This window comes from Squalius cephalus, assembly GCF_949319135.1.
Source record: "Squalius cephalus genome assembly, chromosome: 14".
Classification (NCBI taxonomy): Eukaryota; Metazoa; Chordata; class Actinopteri; order Cypriniformes; family Leuciscidae; genus Squalius; species Squalius cephalus.
This window is the reverse complement of record NC_137135.1, coordinates 4,010,264-4,029,125: the sequence shown is the minus strand read 5'-3', so window position 1 is coordinate 4,029,125 and position 18,862 is coordinate 4,010,264. Positions and strand designations below refer to the sequence as shown.

Below are 18,862 nucleotides of genomic sequence, written 5' to 3'. Positions count from 1 at the left end.
TTATATCTCAATTCTGACTTTATATCACACAATTCTGACTTTATATCTCACAATTCTGACTTTATATCTCACAATTCTGACTTTATAACACGCAATTTTGATTTTATATCTCAATTCTGACTTTATAACACAATTCTGACTTTATAACACACAAGTGTGATTTTATATCTCAATTCTGACTTTATAACACACAAGTGTGATTTTATATCTCAATTCTGACTTTATAACATGCAATTTTGATTTTATATCTCAATTCTGACTTTATATCACACAATTCTGACTATATATCTCACAATTCTGACTTTATATCACACAATTCTGACTTTATATATCACAATTCTGACTTTATAACACACAAGTGTGAGTTTATATCTCAATTCTGACTTTATATCACACAATTCTGACTTTATAACACACAATTCTGACTTTATAACACACAATTCTGACTTCATAACACACAATTGTGAGTTTATATCTCAATTCTGACTTTATAACACGCAAGTGTGAGTTTATATCTCAATTCTGACTTTATATCACACAATTCTGACTTTATAACACGCAATTTTGAGTTTATATCTCAATTCCGACTTTATATCTCACAATTCTGAGATAAAAAGTCACAATTATCTTTTAAAATGTTTTATTTTGTGTTGGAAACAAGCTTCCATAGATTCAGATGCAGCTTCTGTGCAAAGATGAATTTTGTTGTTAGTGATTTTGTCTGATTGTTAACAGCTCTATATAGTGTCTTATTATTCTAACTGTATTTATTGATTAAATATAAGACATTTCTCAGGCAGTAGATGCAGATCTTTTAGATGGATTTGAGGAATGCTGGTCTGGTCTTGGTCTCGGTTTTAGATGATCTTGACTAAAACTACATCTTTGTAAAACATTCATAAGAATAACCATTGAGAATAATGAGAATTTAAAATTATAAGAATTTAAAAATGCAAACCCAAATCATAATGGTCCTACAATATGCTTAATTTTCTTTTCTTTTAATTTATGTTAAGAAATGTTTTCTTGGTAACACTTTACAATAAGGTTCACTAGTTAACATTAGTTAATGTATTACAGTTTTTCTCGATTGCTTAAACACTATAACCAGGCTTTTGAACTAAAATTTCAAAACCATAACGCCATTTATCAAAAAGCACACCCATTTCACTAAACTATAAACACTATTCCCTGTTTTGACACATGTCAAATTTGTTGAACTGTCACTGCAAAACTCTACACACAAATCCCTTCATTTCTCATTGCTTAGACCATGTTGTCATTTAGAAAGCACTAGCATTCAATATTGTTCACTCAAGTCAGCACAGCTTCAGCTCAGTTAGCACACAAAAACCCAGGTGGAAACACAAAGAGTCAAAATTTAACACACATCAATCAGATCCTTCAATAGATATATAAAAGGGCCCAAATCAGTTTATTGCGTTTTGGAACAATGGATCCAGAAAGACATGAAGGAAGAGGGATAAGAAGGAGGAGGAGGAAGGGCAAGGACAAGAAGACAAGCAGTGTCAGATGAAATTCAAGCCACTCTAGTTGCCCATGTCTTTATCAATGGTATGACTATGAGGGAGGCTGGGCTACGAGTAAGGCCAAATTTGAGTCGATTTACCGTCGCCTCGAGAACCTTCAGGGAGGAGTGGTGGCAAACAAAATTCTATCACTGAATAAGAGACAAACATTTCCAATAGTCTTTGATGAGGTGTATTTTCTTGCAAGAAAAGGCCAGCAGTCGTACAGTCACACAGAGTGACTGCAGAGTGTGACAGTGAAGGGAGGGCATCCTTTCTCCTTTATAGTCTTGACTCCCAGAATGTTATCTTTCTAGGCAAATTATGGTATTTCAACCATATGTGGAACATTCTTAGACGTATCCATCATATTGTATCCTTGAGTGGAGACCCTCCTGTCACGACCAACACTCTTTACCAGTCCAATACACTTCCATATTAGAATAAGGTTTGTGTGTGCTCTTTTACTGTCATATGTTGGTCACACACATCTTACTGTAAGTAAATATAAAAAAAAAAAATTAGAGGAGAGAGTAAAAAAAAGAGTAAAAAAAAAAAGAAGAGTAAAACAGGAAAAAAAAATGTTTTTGTGTGTGTGTGTTTTCTGTGTATGAATAAAAATGTGCCAATGTATCCACTGGTTGTGTCTTTTGTGTTCATCATGTGAAAAGGTTTGTGAGGGGGGGAACCACAAGCAACATAACTTACCAGTTTTGGAAATGTTGTTTTGAATGTATTGCACCAGTGTGTTAGACTATGTTGTAGTGTGTGTGATTGTGAGGGCTTGTGTGTCCTGTTTGAGGGCAAAGTTTGGTTTTTCAGCAAGAGTGAATGGTTTTGAGTGTAGAGCTTCATTTTAACCTGAAAATAGGATGTTTGGGGAATTGGGTGAGACGTTATGGATTTGTGTTTATAGTTTTGAGAATACGAGGCATAGTTTCAAGAAATGTGTTTAAGCAATCGAGAAAAACTGTAACTAACATGAACTAACAATGAGCAATACATTTGTCAAAATATTTATTATTCTTTGTTAATGTTATTGAACAAACAATGAACAGCTGAATTTATATTAATGTTAGTTCACAGTAACTAATGTCAACAAATACAACCTTTGATTTGAATAACATATTACTAAATGTTGTAAATAATATGAACTAAGATTTATAAATGCTGAAGAAGTATTGTTCATTCTTAGTTCATGTTAACTAAGGTAACTAAACTAATGAGCGTTTGGTGAGGGGTTTTAAGGTGCTGCGTGTTTCTTATGTTCTCACACATCTGGCACATGCAACAAGAGTCATCTTTAGCGCAATCTTGCACGCTTCCCCGATGCCATTCCCGAACCCCACAGCCCCCCGCGAGCCGATGCGCTCCGCTCTCCCGTTGAGCGGGCCGGCTGACATTCACACCAGCAGATCTCGGGTCACCGCCCGGATGAACTGACCACATGCGGCACACATGGAGGCCAAGTGGCCATTTCATCAGAGCTTAATGCAGTCGCTCACCTCGGGAGAGTCAAGCCTCCAAAGGCTATGAATTATTACAATCCCAGTCAATCTTGGCATGCTGGCAGAGGGCCCTGGAGTGTGAAGGCTTTTGTCTGCTGTTTAAGTTACCATGGAAGATGAAATAGTTACAGCGCCACCGTGTCCTGGCCCGGCGCTCTCTTATCGGCCTCCGCGTGTATCTTCTATCTTTAGAGAATGTTTTCTCTTTTTACTCACTATCAATGTTGTATAAATGGAAAAAAGGAATCTCATTTCTCTTACTTTGGCAAGGCTTTTCTCAGCATTATGGAGGAGGTGGCACTGAGCCATACGCACAACAGGAGAGAGCGCCGAAGATCCGTCAGAGTCTGACAGCGCTGGAGAGACGATCAGCAGAAAGGCCTGGCTTTAGGCAAGTGTTTGCATGTTGAACACACTTCACAACTCCTTTAGTCTATTTTCTAAATACATGTTATAGATTAATCCATGCATATTTTTCTGATAATGTTAAATGTGATGCACAGAACCAAGATCAGCCCTAAAAAAAAAAAAAGCATTCATTCTGATCTGAAAAATGAAGCCTACCCGGAAGTGCGAAAAACTGCAATACATCGAAAATCCGCTAGGTGCAGGTCCCAAAAGGAAGCAAATGTCCATAGACCCCATGTTAAAATGTCCGTTTTCACAGCATAAATTCATGTTTTTACAGGTTGGTCCCATGGACTTTTATTGTATTTTTCGATAGGTTCCGAGTGCCTGACAACCATGAGGGCTGTGAATTTTTTTCTAACTCGTTAGTTTAGATCGTATTTAGATATAAAATATATGACAATAAGGGCGTGGTTAACTTTGATTGACAGCTTGATTGACAGCTGACAAGGCAGCGCCACGGAGAATGACAACATAAGAAGCGCCATTTTTTAATACAGTTGACATATAATACTACTGTTTCTGTATCATGAAATGTAGTTTTAAGAGTTTTTTAGGCGAGAATGTAGTTGTTTAAAGCTCAAATCTGTGGTTTATTTATAAAGATTTATGAAAATTTTATCCAGGTTGTGAGATGCAGGCGATCACCGGGCGCTCGGCGCTCATGTACCCCGCCTGGAACAGCCTTTCCTCGGCTAGTCGTTCTGACGTTTGCCGCTGACTCTGGCGTCTCTGTAGTGGTTAAACATGAGATATAATTCGTCTTGTGTATATCTAACCGGCGATTTTTGGTCTCGTAAATCTATTATTTGTTCCCTGGCCAATCATTTTGGCTGAGGGGAAGTTTCATAACTTTAAGCTATTTAACTTTACCATTGTATGGTTAGACTAGATCGAGCGCGGACTTTGTATGTTTGACTGAATTGTTTGCTTTATTTGTATAGCTTCTTGTACCTTTTACTTATACTTTTATAATAGCTAATATTGATAAAACTGAAATTCAACAAAAAGAGACTGGGTTGAGTTTTGTCATTTTAAATTTTAGTACAACGAATATGATCTGTAATGTTGTTTACTGCAAAATCTGTTGTTTAGTACAAATGCACATATTGCCTGGACCATATTTGTCATAATCACTCGATGAGACAGGAAGCAAGTGCAAGAATATTTATTAGGTCACAAGTCAACAGTACAAGCAGGTGGATGGTGGGTGACGCAGGGACTAGATGGTCAGGATCCGTGAAGACGTGCTGTGACGGTGACGGTGACGGTGAGAAGACAGAGAATCCACGACGAAACTGGAACAGGACACGAGGCAGGAACACGAGGCAGGAACAGGACACCGGAACACCAACACGGAGGACATCAACAAACGATCTGACAAAGATGATACAACAACTGTGAGTATTTATAGAAGGGTGAATTGCTTGCAGCTGGTGAAGTGATGATGATCAGCTGGAGCGGATCAGGTGATGTCATACACTCACACCCACTACACACGCGCTCACACAACAACATAAACACGAGACTAAAAGGAACAGAGAATACGTCTACCGTGACAGTACCCCTCCCCCTAAGAACGCCTCCTGGCGTTCCCAGGCCCCCCTACCTGTCGATTGTAATCATCGATAAGGGAGTGATCCAGGATGTCTCTAGCAGGTACCCAACTTCTCTCCTCCGGACCGTAACCTTCCCAGTCCACCAAGTACTGAAATCCGCGTCCCCTCCGCCTAGAGTCCAGAATACGATTAAACGAATAAGTGGTCTCCCCATCTACGAGTCGCGGTGGAGGAGGAACCGGGACAGGCGGATTAATGTGAGAATGAAACACTGGTTTGATTTTAGACACATGGAAGGCGGGATGGATCCTCCTGTACGCGGGAGGCAATTTGAGGCGGACTGCCACCGGACTAATGATTTTGGTGACAGTAAACGGGCCAATAAATTTGGGTGCAAGCTTATTAGAGACGGTGCGCAAAGGAATGTTCTTAGTAGAAAGCCACACTTTTTGACCCACGACGTATACGGGAGGCTTTGACCTGTGGCGATCGGCCTTGGCCTTGGTGCGCGCTCCCACTTGGAGTAGAGTCTCACGGGCTCTCGTCCAAGTACGATGACACCTCTGAACAAAGGCGTGAGCGGAGGGAACCGCAACCTCGGATTCCAGACTGGGAAAAATAGGTGGCTGGTAACCTACACTACACTCAAATGGAGAAAGGCCCGTGGCCGACACTGGCAACGTGTTGTGAGCGTACTCCACCATAGAGAGTTGCTGGCTCCATGAGGAAGGATTCTTGGACACCAAACATCGCAACACCCTCTCCAAATCTTGGTTGGCTCTCTCGGTCTGGCCATTGCTCTGGGGATGAAACCCTGAGGACAGACTAACAGTCGCCCCCAGTAATCTACAAAACTCTCGCCAAAATTTGGACACAAACTGGGGTCCCCTGTCAGAGACCACGTCAATCGGGAGGCCATGTAAGCGAAAGACGTGGTCTACGACGGCTACCGCTGTCTCCTTAGCTGAGGGTAATTTGGGTAAGGGGACAAAATGGGCTGCCTTTGAGAACCGGTCCACCACAGTCAAAACGACCGTGTTCCCTTGAGAGGGTGGGAGGGCGGTAATGAAATCTAGAGCGATATGGGACCAGGGTCTCGAAGGAACCGACAGCGGTTGAAGTAACCCATCAGGAGGTCGATTGGAAGTCTTACCAGCGGCACAAACCGAGCAAGCCAAGACAAAATCGTGAATGTCACGAGCCATATGTGGCCACCAGAATCGTTGCTTGACTAAAAAACTAGTGCGATTAACTCCTGGATGACAAGCCACGTTGGAACCATGACCCCACTGGATAACGTCGGACCGTAATCCCTCCGGCACGAATAAGCGACTCGGTGGACCACCGGGCGGAGGCGTTACCCCTTCTAAGGCCTTCTGGACCCTCGATTCGATCTCCCATGAGAGTGTGGAAACGACTAGAGTTTCGGGCAAAATACACTCGGGAGTAGTCGGGCGTGCGGAAAAATCAAATATGCGAGATAAAGAGTCGGGTTTGATGTTCTTAGAACCCGGGCGGTACGAAATAGAAAACTCGAAACGACCGAAAAAGAGTGCCCACCGAGCCTGCCTGGAGTTCAGTCTTTTAGCAGTGCGGATATACTCTAAATTCTTGTGATCAGTCCAGACGATAAAAGGTACCCCTGACCCTTCTAACCAGTGGCGCCATTCCTCCAACGCTAGCTTAACTGCCAACAACTCCCTGTTGCCAATGTCGTAATTACGTTCTGCAGGGGACAACCGATGAGAAAAAAACGCGCATGGATGCACCTTGTCATCTACAGGGGAGCGTTGGGACAACACTGCACCTACTCCCACCTCTGACGCGTCGACCTCCACCACGAACTGACGTGATGGATCAGGGGCGACAAGGATAGGGGCTGAAACAAAGCGGCCTTTCAGTTTGGTAAACACAGCCTCGGCTGTGTTAGACCACCTGAACGTCGTTCTGGGGGAGGTCAAGGCAGTCAGAGGTGCGACTAGTTGGCTGAAATTGCGAATAAAACGCCGATAGAAGTTGGCGAACCCCAGGAACCTCTGCAGGGCCTTGCGAGAATCCGGGCTTGGCCAATCTACCACAGCCTTGATCTTCTCAGGGTCCATCCGCATCCCCTCAGACGACACGATGTACCCAAGGAAAGGAACTGACTGTGCATGGAATTCGCATTTCTCCGCCTTGACAAAAAGCCCATTCTCTAGCAACCTCAGAAGCACTCGTCTGACGTGTTGCACATGTTCCTGGAGAGAAGAAGAAAAAATCAATATGTCGTCCAGGTAGACATATATGAACTGATCGATCATATCTCGCAACACATCATTGACCAGTGCTTGGAAAACTGCCGGGGAGTTGGACAGCCCGAAGGGCATGACCAAATATTCAAAGTGCCCCCTAGGGGTGTTAAAGGCAGTTTTCCACTCATCCCCCTCCCTAATGCGAACCAAATGATAAGCGTTACGCAAGTCCAATTTAGTGAAGATGGACGCTCCCTGCAACCTCTCGAAGGCTGAAGACATCAACGGCAAAGGATAAGTATTCTTTACCGTGATGTTATTCAACCCCCGGTAATCAATACAAGGTCGCAGAGAACCGTCCTTCTTCCCCACAAAAAAGAACCCCGCCCCCGCTGGAGAAGAGGAAGGGCGAATGAACTTGGTTGCTAGAGAATCAGAAATGTATTTCTCCATAGCCTCCCTCTCCGGAATAGAGAGCGAATATAACTTGCCCTTAGGCGGAGACTTACCTGGCAGTAGATCTATTGCACAGTCATAGGGACGATGCGGAGGAAGAGAAGCAGCACGAGACTTACTGAACACTTCCTTCAGGTCCAGATACTCCGCGGGCACGTTAGACAAATCCCCTGTTTCCTCCTGAAAAACAGAAACAGGCACAGACGAACAAGCAGACACGAGACAAGACTTATGACATTCCTTGCTCCACTCCAGCACGACCTTGTGATGCCAGTCCACTCGAGGGTTGTGTTGGATAAGCCAGGGATGTCCGAGGACGACGGGTGCCAGGGGTGAATCCATGATATAGAATGAAATAGTCTCAGAGTGGTTGCCAGAAGTGATGAGGGTTAATTCTTCAGTGGATAGTGAAATAGTGGGAAGTGTCTGTCCATTAAGAGCGTGAACTGCGATTCTGTTAGTGAGGGGTTTGAGGGGAATCTGTAACTGTAGTGCGAATGAGTGGTCCATAAAATTACCCTCAGCCCCAGAATCCAGAAGTGCTCGACAGTCGTGCTGGTGGACTGACCATCTTAGTCTTACCGGGAGGAGCGTGGAGGTAGATGTAACAGCTGATGAGGTCTTCCTGGCGGAGATCCCACCCGATAGTAGCCTCAAGTTTACTATCGGGCTTGGCCTTTTACCGGGCAGTTATATGAAAAATGTCCCGCTCCCCCACAATATAGGCAAAGGCCCTGGGACCTCCGCCTCTCCCTCTCCTCCCGGGAAAGCCGAGCTCGACCCACCTGCATGGGCTCGGGATCGTAGACGGGGCTGACCACGTCCCTGCCGTTGGATCTTGAACCGTCGACCCCTCCGAAGGTACGGGTGGACGGGACTCGGCGTTCGACCCTGGATAGCCGAGCGTCCACCCGCAGAGCTAAATCGATCAACCCGTTCAGTGTGGTAGGTAGATCCAAGGCGTAGATCTCCTTCTGGACGTGGTCAGCCAACCCATGCAGGAACATATCCCACTGCGCCTCCTCGTTCCAGCCACACTCCGCCGCCAGGGTCCGGAATTCGATAGAAAAGTCTGAAACTGATCTTTCACCTTGTCGAAGATCCGCCAATGATCTGGCAGCCTCTCTCCCCGAAAGCGCTCGGTCAAAGACCTTCCTCATCTCGGCGGAGAGGGTCTGGAACGAGGTGCAGCATGGATGTTGGTTCTCCCACACCGCCGTTCCCCAGAGTGCTGCCCTCCCAGTCAATAACGTAAGAACATACGCCACTTTGGTCTGTTCTGTGCTGAAAGTCTGTGGTTGAAGAGCAAAGTGCAAGAATATTTATTAGGTCACAAGTCAACAGTACAAGCAGGTGGATGGTGGGTGACGCAGGGACTAGATGGTCAGGATCCGTGAAGACGTGCTGTGACGGTGACGGTGACGGTGAGAAGACAGAGAATCCACGACGAAACTGGAACAGGACACGAGGCAGGAACACGAGGCAGGAACAGGACACCGGAACACCAACACGGAGGACATCAACAAACGATCTGACAAAGATGATACAACAACTGTGAGTATTTATAGAAGGGTGAATTGCTTGCAGCTGGTGAAGTGATGATGATCAGCTGGAGCGGATCAGGTGATGTCATACACTCACACCCACTACACACGCGCTCACACAACAACATAAACACGAGACTAAAAGGAACAGAGAATACGTCTACCGTGACAATATTAAAATGTTTAATATTTTTATATTATATTTAAAACGAAAAGAGGCAGGTTTGTGTTTTATATATATATATTTTTTTATAAATAGGCAAACGTTATGTGCAGTGAATATAATCAATATGCGTTGCCTGAACCACATTTGTGTGGCTATAATGTTTAAGATTTCTTTAAATTAAAACGAAAAGAGTTAGTATGGTGTTTTATAACATATTTCGTTGCCTAAAATATACACAGAGATAACCGGAGTAGCAGAGCGAGCTGAGTGACACGCGCTGCATCCTTTACCTATATATGGATTGGCCAGAAGGTGGGCGGGGTTAGGATTTCCCAAGATTTTCCAAGATGGCGCCGCCCATACCCCCCATAAACGGCTTCAAACCAGGCGGGAAGGAAGTCGACTGGAAGTTGAAGCCGGCCGCGTGCCACCATCTTGTAGCAGAACTTCACCTGCTGTTAGCATCCCATTGACTCCCATTCATTTTGGCGTCACTTTGACAGCGAATAACTTTACATCTGAGGCGTTTGAAGACTCCATTTGTCCATTATTTATTTCTAAAGAAACACGACAATGTATAAAATGCTCCATTACCTTGTAGCTTATGTTATGGCCCCGTAGAAGCAGTTTTTGTAAAAGTAGGCTAACGATTGTGTCATAACCACGCGACTCTCTGTCGCACAGTAGAGAGATTACCGTATGGACGGGAGGAGAAGCTTGCGGGCAATTGGGGGGGACGTAGAGGCAAAATGACAGAGAATCAGAATACTTAGCAAAAGTTGCTCCTGCTCCAAGCTCATGGACAATTCCTACTCACACTCTCCGTCTCTGCAAGATTCGGAAGGGAATGATTCAGATTTCTCTTGGCACAGCTACTAGAAGACAGACGGGTTGCTCACGTGGTCCGTGTAACGCTTTGCTCGGTTTGAGTCTGCGCGTCAGGAAAGGAAGTGCTAAGAAATCGCTAAAAATGGGCTTCACTTGTCTCAATTGAGTTCCAATGGGGTCGCTGTGTCCATTTCTTTTACTGTCTATGCTTCAAACCCGTTCTTCAGAAAGTCTATGGGTGACGTCACAGACGCTTTGTCCATATTTTTTACAGTCTATGTTCAAGACTCAGAATTATTCAGACTGTTATTAATATGGAGATATATAAATGTAAAAACAAAAATTAAGGATATATTTTTAAATGTCTAAAAATATGATGTGTCTGTGTTGTATGAACTTGGAAACACAATAAAGCTGAAGCCACAAGTGTGGTCATGCTTCATTTCAAATCTGAGGATGCTATCTCTAAAACTATGATTTTTATTTAACATTTTATAAGTCCATGTCATCTCAGTTTTTAGAGAAGGCTAATAAAATGTTTTTTTTTTTTGCCCTGTAAACACATACTTGCTGTCTATTGACTAATGTCTTTCAAAGGGGAACTTCTCCATTCATGCTATATTTTTCTCACTCAACCAACTTGTCTGTTACTTTTTCTCACCTGGGCTGGGCTTGCTTGCTTTTTTTTTTTTTTTTTTTCAATATAAGCATGTTGACAGATTGAATACCTTTACTTAATCTGCAAAATTGTTGCTGGTTTGAATTGTGGTTTTAGGTGTTTTATGGTTTGAACACAACAATGCACAGAACTGAGTGTGTGTTTCCTTCATGTGCGTGCATTAGAAAACTCCTGACTCCTATCCTGACTTTCTGACTTAAGGTCCAGTCACTGCGGCAAATTCACCAGCTTGAACATGAGTGATCTGAGTGGGACACTCCCTCGCCCTCACGCTCAAAATTACCCGAAACGCTAAAATTATGCCAAAAAAAAATTTTAACCAGAAAGCTTATTTCATTTCATTTTGATACGATTTTTTAATATTTTTTTTGGGGAGATTTTTTGTTATTTTTTATTTTATTTACCTTTAAATAACTAGATTTTTATCAATAAATAATAAATAAATAATTTAAGCACATTCCTCAAATTCTTTCAACTTAAATTCAAAATAACCCTTTTAATTCAGCTCATAATATCTTAAATTGGGTGTCTTTACCGACTTCTTGTGGAAAAATAATAATTTGTTTGAATTTTGAGCATTTTTAGGTTTTTCTATGTGTACTGAAGCACTTAACCCTAACCCTAACCTAGCAGAAAAATGATTTATGACGCATTATATTATGCTGAAAGTGTTTGGTGACAGTGGGAGGGGCCACACCCCTTTGAAGGCTATAAAGCTGAGGGGAAAAGAGACAGTAGTCATTCAAAATCGCCTGATGAGAACTGTGGTCAGGTTCGAAACGTGTCGCGAGATGTCCCTGAATGACGCAGACTGTAAAACACAAAATGGCCGCCATCATGGAGTGTATGGTGATGTAGCAGAGCCGAATATATTTTTTCTCACCGCCCAAACAGGCGCTGAGTTGGTCTGTTTATATGTTTAAATGTCTCCCTTCGTCCAAACAGACGTGGGTATCTCGTATTTATGCCCCTCTCACCTACCCTTCATTTTTCTTGCATCAAGCCCACATTGGCGTAACCCACGGCGATTTAGCCCTCATTTTTGTATTTTTATACATCTCTCTGGACATTATGTTGGTACATGCTTTTGTTTGTGTTTGAAGCGGCCAGTTGTGTGATGGCCAGTGCACAACCAAGCTCAGACCTCAGGTCTGGGCTTTGCATATGTATTTCCCCTAACCATTCAATTGATTCCTAAGGGGGTCAAAATTGACACAAAACTCCTCGAATCAAAAACTGTCTAGTCCTAAAAGTCCTTGGGTCTTGGAACCCTCCGATGAACACTCAATTTTTTAAAACTTTTTAAATAAATGAATTTTGTATCAAAATGACCAGAGGGAAAGATGAGAAGCATGTGTGTAAATGTACAACTGTGTCCGAATGCACTTGTTCACTCTTTCACATATTTAAACAAATTTAACAAATTTAATTATAAATCCAAAATGTAAAAATATGCAATCTACTCCACTTTCCTGCAATGGTGAAAACCTCCAGCTTTAAAGTTTCGAATGCAGTGAAATGAGCTTGCACTTCTGGTCTCCCGCATTCGTAAACGTATGAATGGAAGTCAGTGGATGGAAAGTGTAGTGTGACTTTAGAGACATTATTCTCTGTGCATTAGATTCTCATCAGCTACAACAGCCAGCCTGTACCATCATTTCCAAGTGTAACTTTGCTAATACACGCATATGAATTCAGTGCACATTGCATGTGTGTAAAAAGATACACAGTACCGCATTCTTACACACACATAGATAATTTCTGTTTTTTTCTTCTTCACACTGATATCCCTCATGTAGGATAATCTCAAATTGGATCTGCACTGTGAATTTTTTTTTTTATTATCTGTGAAGCCTGGTCCTTTTGAGCAAAATAATTCTGGAGTTATGAGGCAGAAATCATGACCCTCATCGCTGCTGTGCTTCTATATCTCGGTGTGGTTTTAACGTTATCTCTTGCTGTAAGTGCTCGACGCTTCCTGATCTTCAGCCGGAGTGTAAAGAAAGTTTGCCATTAATCTGCTGTCCGCAGCACTGTGTGCATGCACTCGTCATGGCAGATGCCATGTTTACAGAGGAACTGTAGACACATGTGATGATCAAGAAAAAGACATGACAGTGTGTCACATTGTTAATAGATGTCATTTATTATTAATTAGGCAGAGGCGATTTCTACGATGTGCAAATAACGTTAGAGGCTTTTTACATTAAGCAATGTAAATATACCAAATCAATTTTTCTTAAGTGTAAATAGTAGATGTTATTTATAATAGAGGCAGATTCTATTTAGATCACGGATTGGGAAAAGGCGGATTCAAACTCGGTTCTGTCTTGGCAAGACTTCACCACTGGCAAAATGGGCTTTTAATAAAACTTAGCTGCCTATGCAGTAGAAAGGCGAAAAACGTTTTAAAATTGGTGCTGCCTGACTAGAAAAAACTGAAAAAAGGCTGTTGTCTTCCCTTTTGCAAAATAGTTAGACAAACTTCAACACCCATAATGCACTGGGCCTGTTGTTGTTTAAGGCCCCTCCCACCAGTCTGCTCTGGATACGCTTACAGAGTCAAATACCGCCTTGCTTTAGTAGGAAATACTTCTTCGCAAACTTTTAGTCACAGAAGTGTCGACTTGTGTTGTTCCCAGTGCAAGAATTTAAAGAGATCGTTTAGCGGGAATGAGTTACTTTCGGTTTCGGTGAAGGATCAAGTGTCTTGTAGGCAGTGGATAAAGGCTTCAAAGAATCGTGAATATGAAGAAAACGCCGCCGTTGTAGTCAACATTTCAAAATGGATGATCATGAACACAGTGTTTTAGGCCAAACAGAGGGGGAAAACTGAAAGAAACTGTCAGTCCTGCCCAACCCCCTATAGCAAAACAGTTAAAGGAGGATTTACCTACAAACATACGGATTCAACTTAAGTCTAAGCGCAACTTATGCGACGTACTGCTGATATTTACGCTACACCATGACCCTCAATAGAAAATTGAAGGTCAGCTCGTTTTGACCTGGGGCAGTAAATAACAACTTGGCAACCAACCCAGAACACCCGAAAAATGCATAATAATGCACGAAAAACATTCAGAACACAACTGTTCCAATGACCTTGTAACTCCATCTTTTTAAGTTTCCCTTAATTTTCCAGTGTCTAAACAGTAAAAACCTCTCTGGTGAGAACTTCAGTAGACAACTGTTGTATGACGAGTACTTATCAATATACCATGTAGAAATCCCGTTGTGTCCATGTGTTTCTATGCTGTGGATTTCTACTCACTTAATAATGTTGGGTTAAAAATAACCCAGCGAGTAACCCAACTATGGGGTGGTGTAGCACCTTCCCAACTGTGGGTTATTTTAACCCAACAGTTAAGTTAACTATTTATTTTTATTCATGACATTATTTGACATGGTTAATAAATAAAATACACTTTTTTTTTCCCAAATACATATAGTTTATTTGTATAAAACAATAAATATGTCTCAACAAGTATATTTTTAAATTTCTAACTAAATATTGGGGACTCTAGTATTTCATGTAAATATGCACAATTATGTAGCCTAGAAATCTAGACGCACCCTAGCGGCAGCAAAATGTATTTTGCAGCCAGGGTAGTCTAGCAACTCTCCATAGACCTTTTTGCTGCAAAAACCTAAATTGGGTCAGGCCAATCACGTCGTGTATAGAGTCGGTGGGGCGGGCTTAACAGAATAACGACAGAGTTGCGACGGTTAGGGAACCTTGAAAACAAAGAATGGCGACTGCTGCTGGAGAACAGCGGTCTTTTGAATCGGCTTTGGCCGCGACACTGGAGGACTTGCAGTTAAGTTTTTCTTTAAGAAAAGAGCAAGAACGGCACTTCAGTCATTTTTAAAAAAGGAAGATGTGTTCGGAGTTTTGCCGACTGGATACGGAAAAAGTTTAATATACCGATCAGAGTCATAGAGAGATTCTCTATTCATTCTCTCTATGACTCTGATACCGATTAGCTCCGCTTGTTGCTCTGATTGGTTGTAGTGCTATCCTATTGCGTGCAGAGGGATTTTGAGAGACAACCGTTTATCCCGCCCCTCGGATTGAGCCCTGTCTATGGAGAGTTGCCAGACCTAACATCTTGATGTAGGTCTGGCTTGCCAGGCTAACAGTTATGTGCATAAATTCATAATACACAAGTGTACATACAACATGCGTATTTAACCCAACAGCCGGGTTATTACTAGACATTATGCAACTATTTTAAAAATGACCCAACATTTTTGGAAAATAACCCAACATAGTGACCCAATATGTGTAACCCAACGGTTGGGTTTAAAAAAAATAACCCAACGGTTTTACTGTGTAGTGAGAGCAGCACTATCGAGTGAATCCTGGCTGCTGGAGGAATATTCACATCACATTAAGCAGGATCGGATCGGCCAGAGGACACTATTCTCCAGCAGCCAGCGGGTTTAGTGCTTTCATACAAAGAGCAAAGGCTCCAGATTGATTCATTGATCAACTGTTTTAAGAGCACTTAGATAAAAATCCACACACCGTCCGATAAATGCAGCATCAGTTAAAGAAGAAGACTTAGACTCCACAATTACACCTTAACTGTAAAGGGAAATGTTTAGTATCTCACCCGATACATGAAAAGTCGCATCTAGATCAGCCATTTAGGCTCAGTTTGAAGATCTACTTTTATGTTTGTGTTGAAGTTGGGCCAAGGTGTTCTGGGAGCTTTCAATGGCATCGCTATTTAATTGTCAAGGTGTTGTGAGCTGGTTTCTATACTGTTGCTAGTGTGTTGTGGGTGATGCTTGCTAAGATCACTTTAATCACTGCTTCTCTTTAACATAGCAGCAAAACAAGTGTGTAAAAAAATGCAATGTAAAATCAATACCATCACAGAAGCTTGGCTTATCAGAAAGACCTTCACCTTACGGCTCTTTGTATTGGTGTTGTAAGTCTTAGTCCAATTTTCCCCTTAAATACCTGTGGCTGATTAGCCATTTAAAGCTCACTTACTGCACTGTTTTAGCATATTTGTCTCACTTACAGTATTTTGGATATTTTCACTTACTATAACATTGTGGAAAGCAATTTCATTAACGGCTCTTTAGTCTCTCATTAAGTAAATGTGTTCATGATTTAGCAAGTACCACAGATGCTGAAGTTTCACTAGTTCTTTAACCCAGAACATTCCTTCAACTTTCAAAACATTAAAGGGTTAGTTCACCCAAAAATTTTAATTCATCATTTACATGTTATACCCAAATTTATTTCTTCTGCAGAACTCTCTTTGAAAATCCAGCTTTTAATGTTGTTATATGTCTATGTGGTGTTTTTAATAGACAGTCTCAAAAACACGCTTTGAAATCGCTGGTGTTTCTGACGTCACAAACTACCTTGTAACCAATCAGATCAACGTGTGATCGTCAACCAGTGGATCTCTGAGCTGAGTGAGTGAGTGGAGGCGGGGCTCATTTGCATATTCATAGAACCTGTACACTAAATGAGGCAAGGGTGTCGAGTTACATTCAAGATATTTTAAGGCATGAAGGATTTTTTTTCAAGAAAATTTTTTTTAAATATATAATTGATATTTGCGATATCTCGATAATAATTGATATAAAGAATTTTAAGGGATAAAATGATTGACTACAGGGGGACTTTAAAGAATGCTGGGAACCAAACCTTTTTGGTGACATTTCTTTAAAATATCTTCTTTTGTGTTCTGCAGAGGAAAAGTCATACATGTTGGAGCAACATGAGGGAGCGTAAATGGCCCCAATATACTTAAAACTAAATCGAAGAACTGGTGTGACGTAATTTCAAATAAAATCAGGCCAAAACGAAGTTTGTTTTGTGTTCGTTTTGGGAGTTTGAAACCGCTTGCCAAAGTGAACTTTCCGGAAAAAAGTTGACTCTGTCTGCTGAACCCCTTCCAGCTCCCATTGGTCCATATGGTGATGATGTAATATGTGGGTGTGGCTCTGAGGCTCCGCCCTCTTTGAGGTGTAAGTATTCTCCAATTAATTTCTTCTGTTCAGTCCGTCATGATCAGACACAAGTGAAAACTTGAACTCACTGGAGAGGCACTTTATATTAGAAAATGTTGTAATTCTAATTGAAAGAGACACTGTATTTCATGTGTAATACTGTAAAGCTGTATTCAATCTATTGTAGACTTTACTGGAGTGCCGAATCTCAGAGCTGGCGTAAACATATCCACCTCGCTTCAGTCAGATGCTTTCTGAACTGCTGTTTTCTCCTTTTTGTTGTGTTTATTGTGTCATTGAGAGGAAAGAGCGCAGCACATATTTACATATTCATCCAAACGCCACTCTCAGCAGCGCGGACGGCGTCTGGATGTTTGCTAACAGTATATTGTTGGTTACATATTTCAAACTTCTTTTACCCCAAAGTGAAGAACGAAAATGAACTTCGCTGTGAGTATATCGGGGCTTGAATGATGACTTTTTAATCTTGATTCTTAACTCTGGTCCTGTTGGACCCCCAACTCTGCACATGTCTGTCTCTTATTAAACACACCTGATTCAGCTCATCAACTCATCAGCTCGTTAGTAGAGACTTCAATACCTGAGATGTCTGTCAGGTTGGAGAAACATTGAAAATGTGTACTTTGGGGACCAGGGTGGGGAAACACTGCCTTAAATGGGTCCATTGGAATTGCAGGTTTTCCGTTTCCTAGCCTAAAGGACTGAGTGACTAAAATGAGCTACGAGCAAAATCCCGCACTTCCAATCGGTCCTTTCAGCCCATCCCGTCTTCAAATGATCCGTGATATCTGCAGCTTTATGCCTGCTGTGTACCGTGCCTTCTTATCTCCATATAGGGTCTCGGTCAATAAGCAATTAGCATTTTATGACAAACTGCTCACCAACATCAGGGGAGGCTGGCAGGTTGCCATCGCAGATGATTTTTATAGAGAGGATTCAAGTCATGTCTGGGAGACAGAAGTCAATGTTTATTACCATGGCAATTACATGCCCTCTAAATATCCATAAAAGATAATTTAACATGAGATAGGCAATTAGGCTGATGTTTACTCACTAACAAAAGAGGCTAAAGAATGAATGCTAAAAGCACAACAGCATGTGTTTTACTGGAACTATGTTCAGGCATGTTCAAGCTGTCAGTTTTTACACTTTCATTTATTATAAAATGTAATTAATCATGACCCCGACCCGTACCTAAGTCCGTAATAAGGAACTTTCCTACTATCAGAACAACTTGAGTTTACAGTGCTACCATCTTCATGTTTTTGGGAGCATGCAGTCAAATTGACTAAATCAAGTGACAAAAGACATAACTTAAACTATTTTCATATTTCATTTATCTTTTACGAAAAATATATTTGCATCAATTTGCATTATTTCAACTTATTTTGTACTTTAATTTATTATACTTACATGTATTAATTAAACCTGTTAACTGGTGGGACGTTTGCCATATATTTACAACAATAATATCTTAGACAAAAACCTTAAGTAATCTTGACAAACTATATATCAAAAGCTAACTCTAGTTTTCATATTTGGTGATGTTCAATACAAATTACAGAGGAGCAGTAATTCATTAATTTGCAACTAGAATATTTTCACTCATAAGGCGTGTTCAGACCTTTATTTTGAAATAGTGATGAACAAAAAAAAAAAACAGTTTGTTTTAATGCCAAGAGTTCGAAATAGAATAAAATGGAATGTAAAAATAGAACATTCTAAAAATGTTAAATAGATTCTCCATTTGTAATGTGTTTTTTCCGCATGTCTTTTATGTCTTTTACATGTATACTGCCAAACTGCCCATTCTACTTCTGAATAGGATGTCTACTTCATGAATTGTAAAAATTTTGGAGATATATGTTTCAGATCACTCAAACCATATATGGAAATGCACTTATATGGCCAGTAATGGAGTCTGGTTGTAATCTAGAGGAAAAGTGTGGGAATGCGC

General features: G+C 41.4%; 1 protein-coding gene across 3 annotated transcripts in view; it reads left to right on the top strand.

Annotated features, from left to right (window-relative positions):
- Positions 1 to 18,862, top strand: part of nkx1.2lb (NK1 transcription factor related 2-like,b) — a 134,759-nt gene that overhangs the window by 45,374 nt on the left and 70,523 nt on the right. Inside the window, exon 3 of one of the 3 annotated variants that reach the window (XR_013823421.1) lies at positions 3,308 to 3,428. The exons of the other annotated variants lie outside the window; for them this stretch is intronic. The gene's annotated coding sequence lies outside the window, so the exon portion shown is untranslated. The remainder of the gene's footprint in view (positions 1 to 3,307; positions 3,429 to 18,862) is intronic. 3 annotated transcript variants of the gene reach the window in all.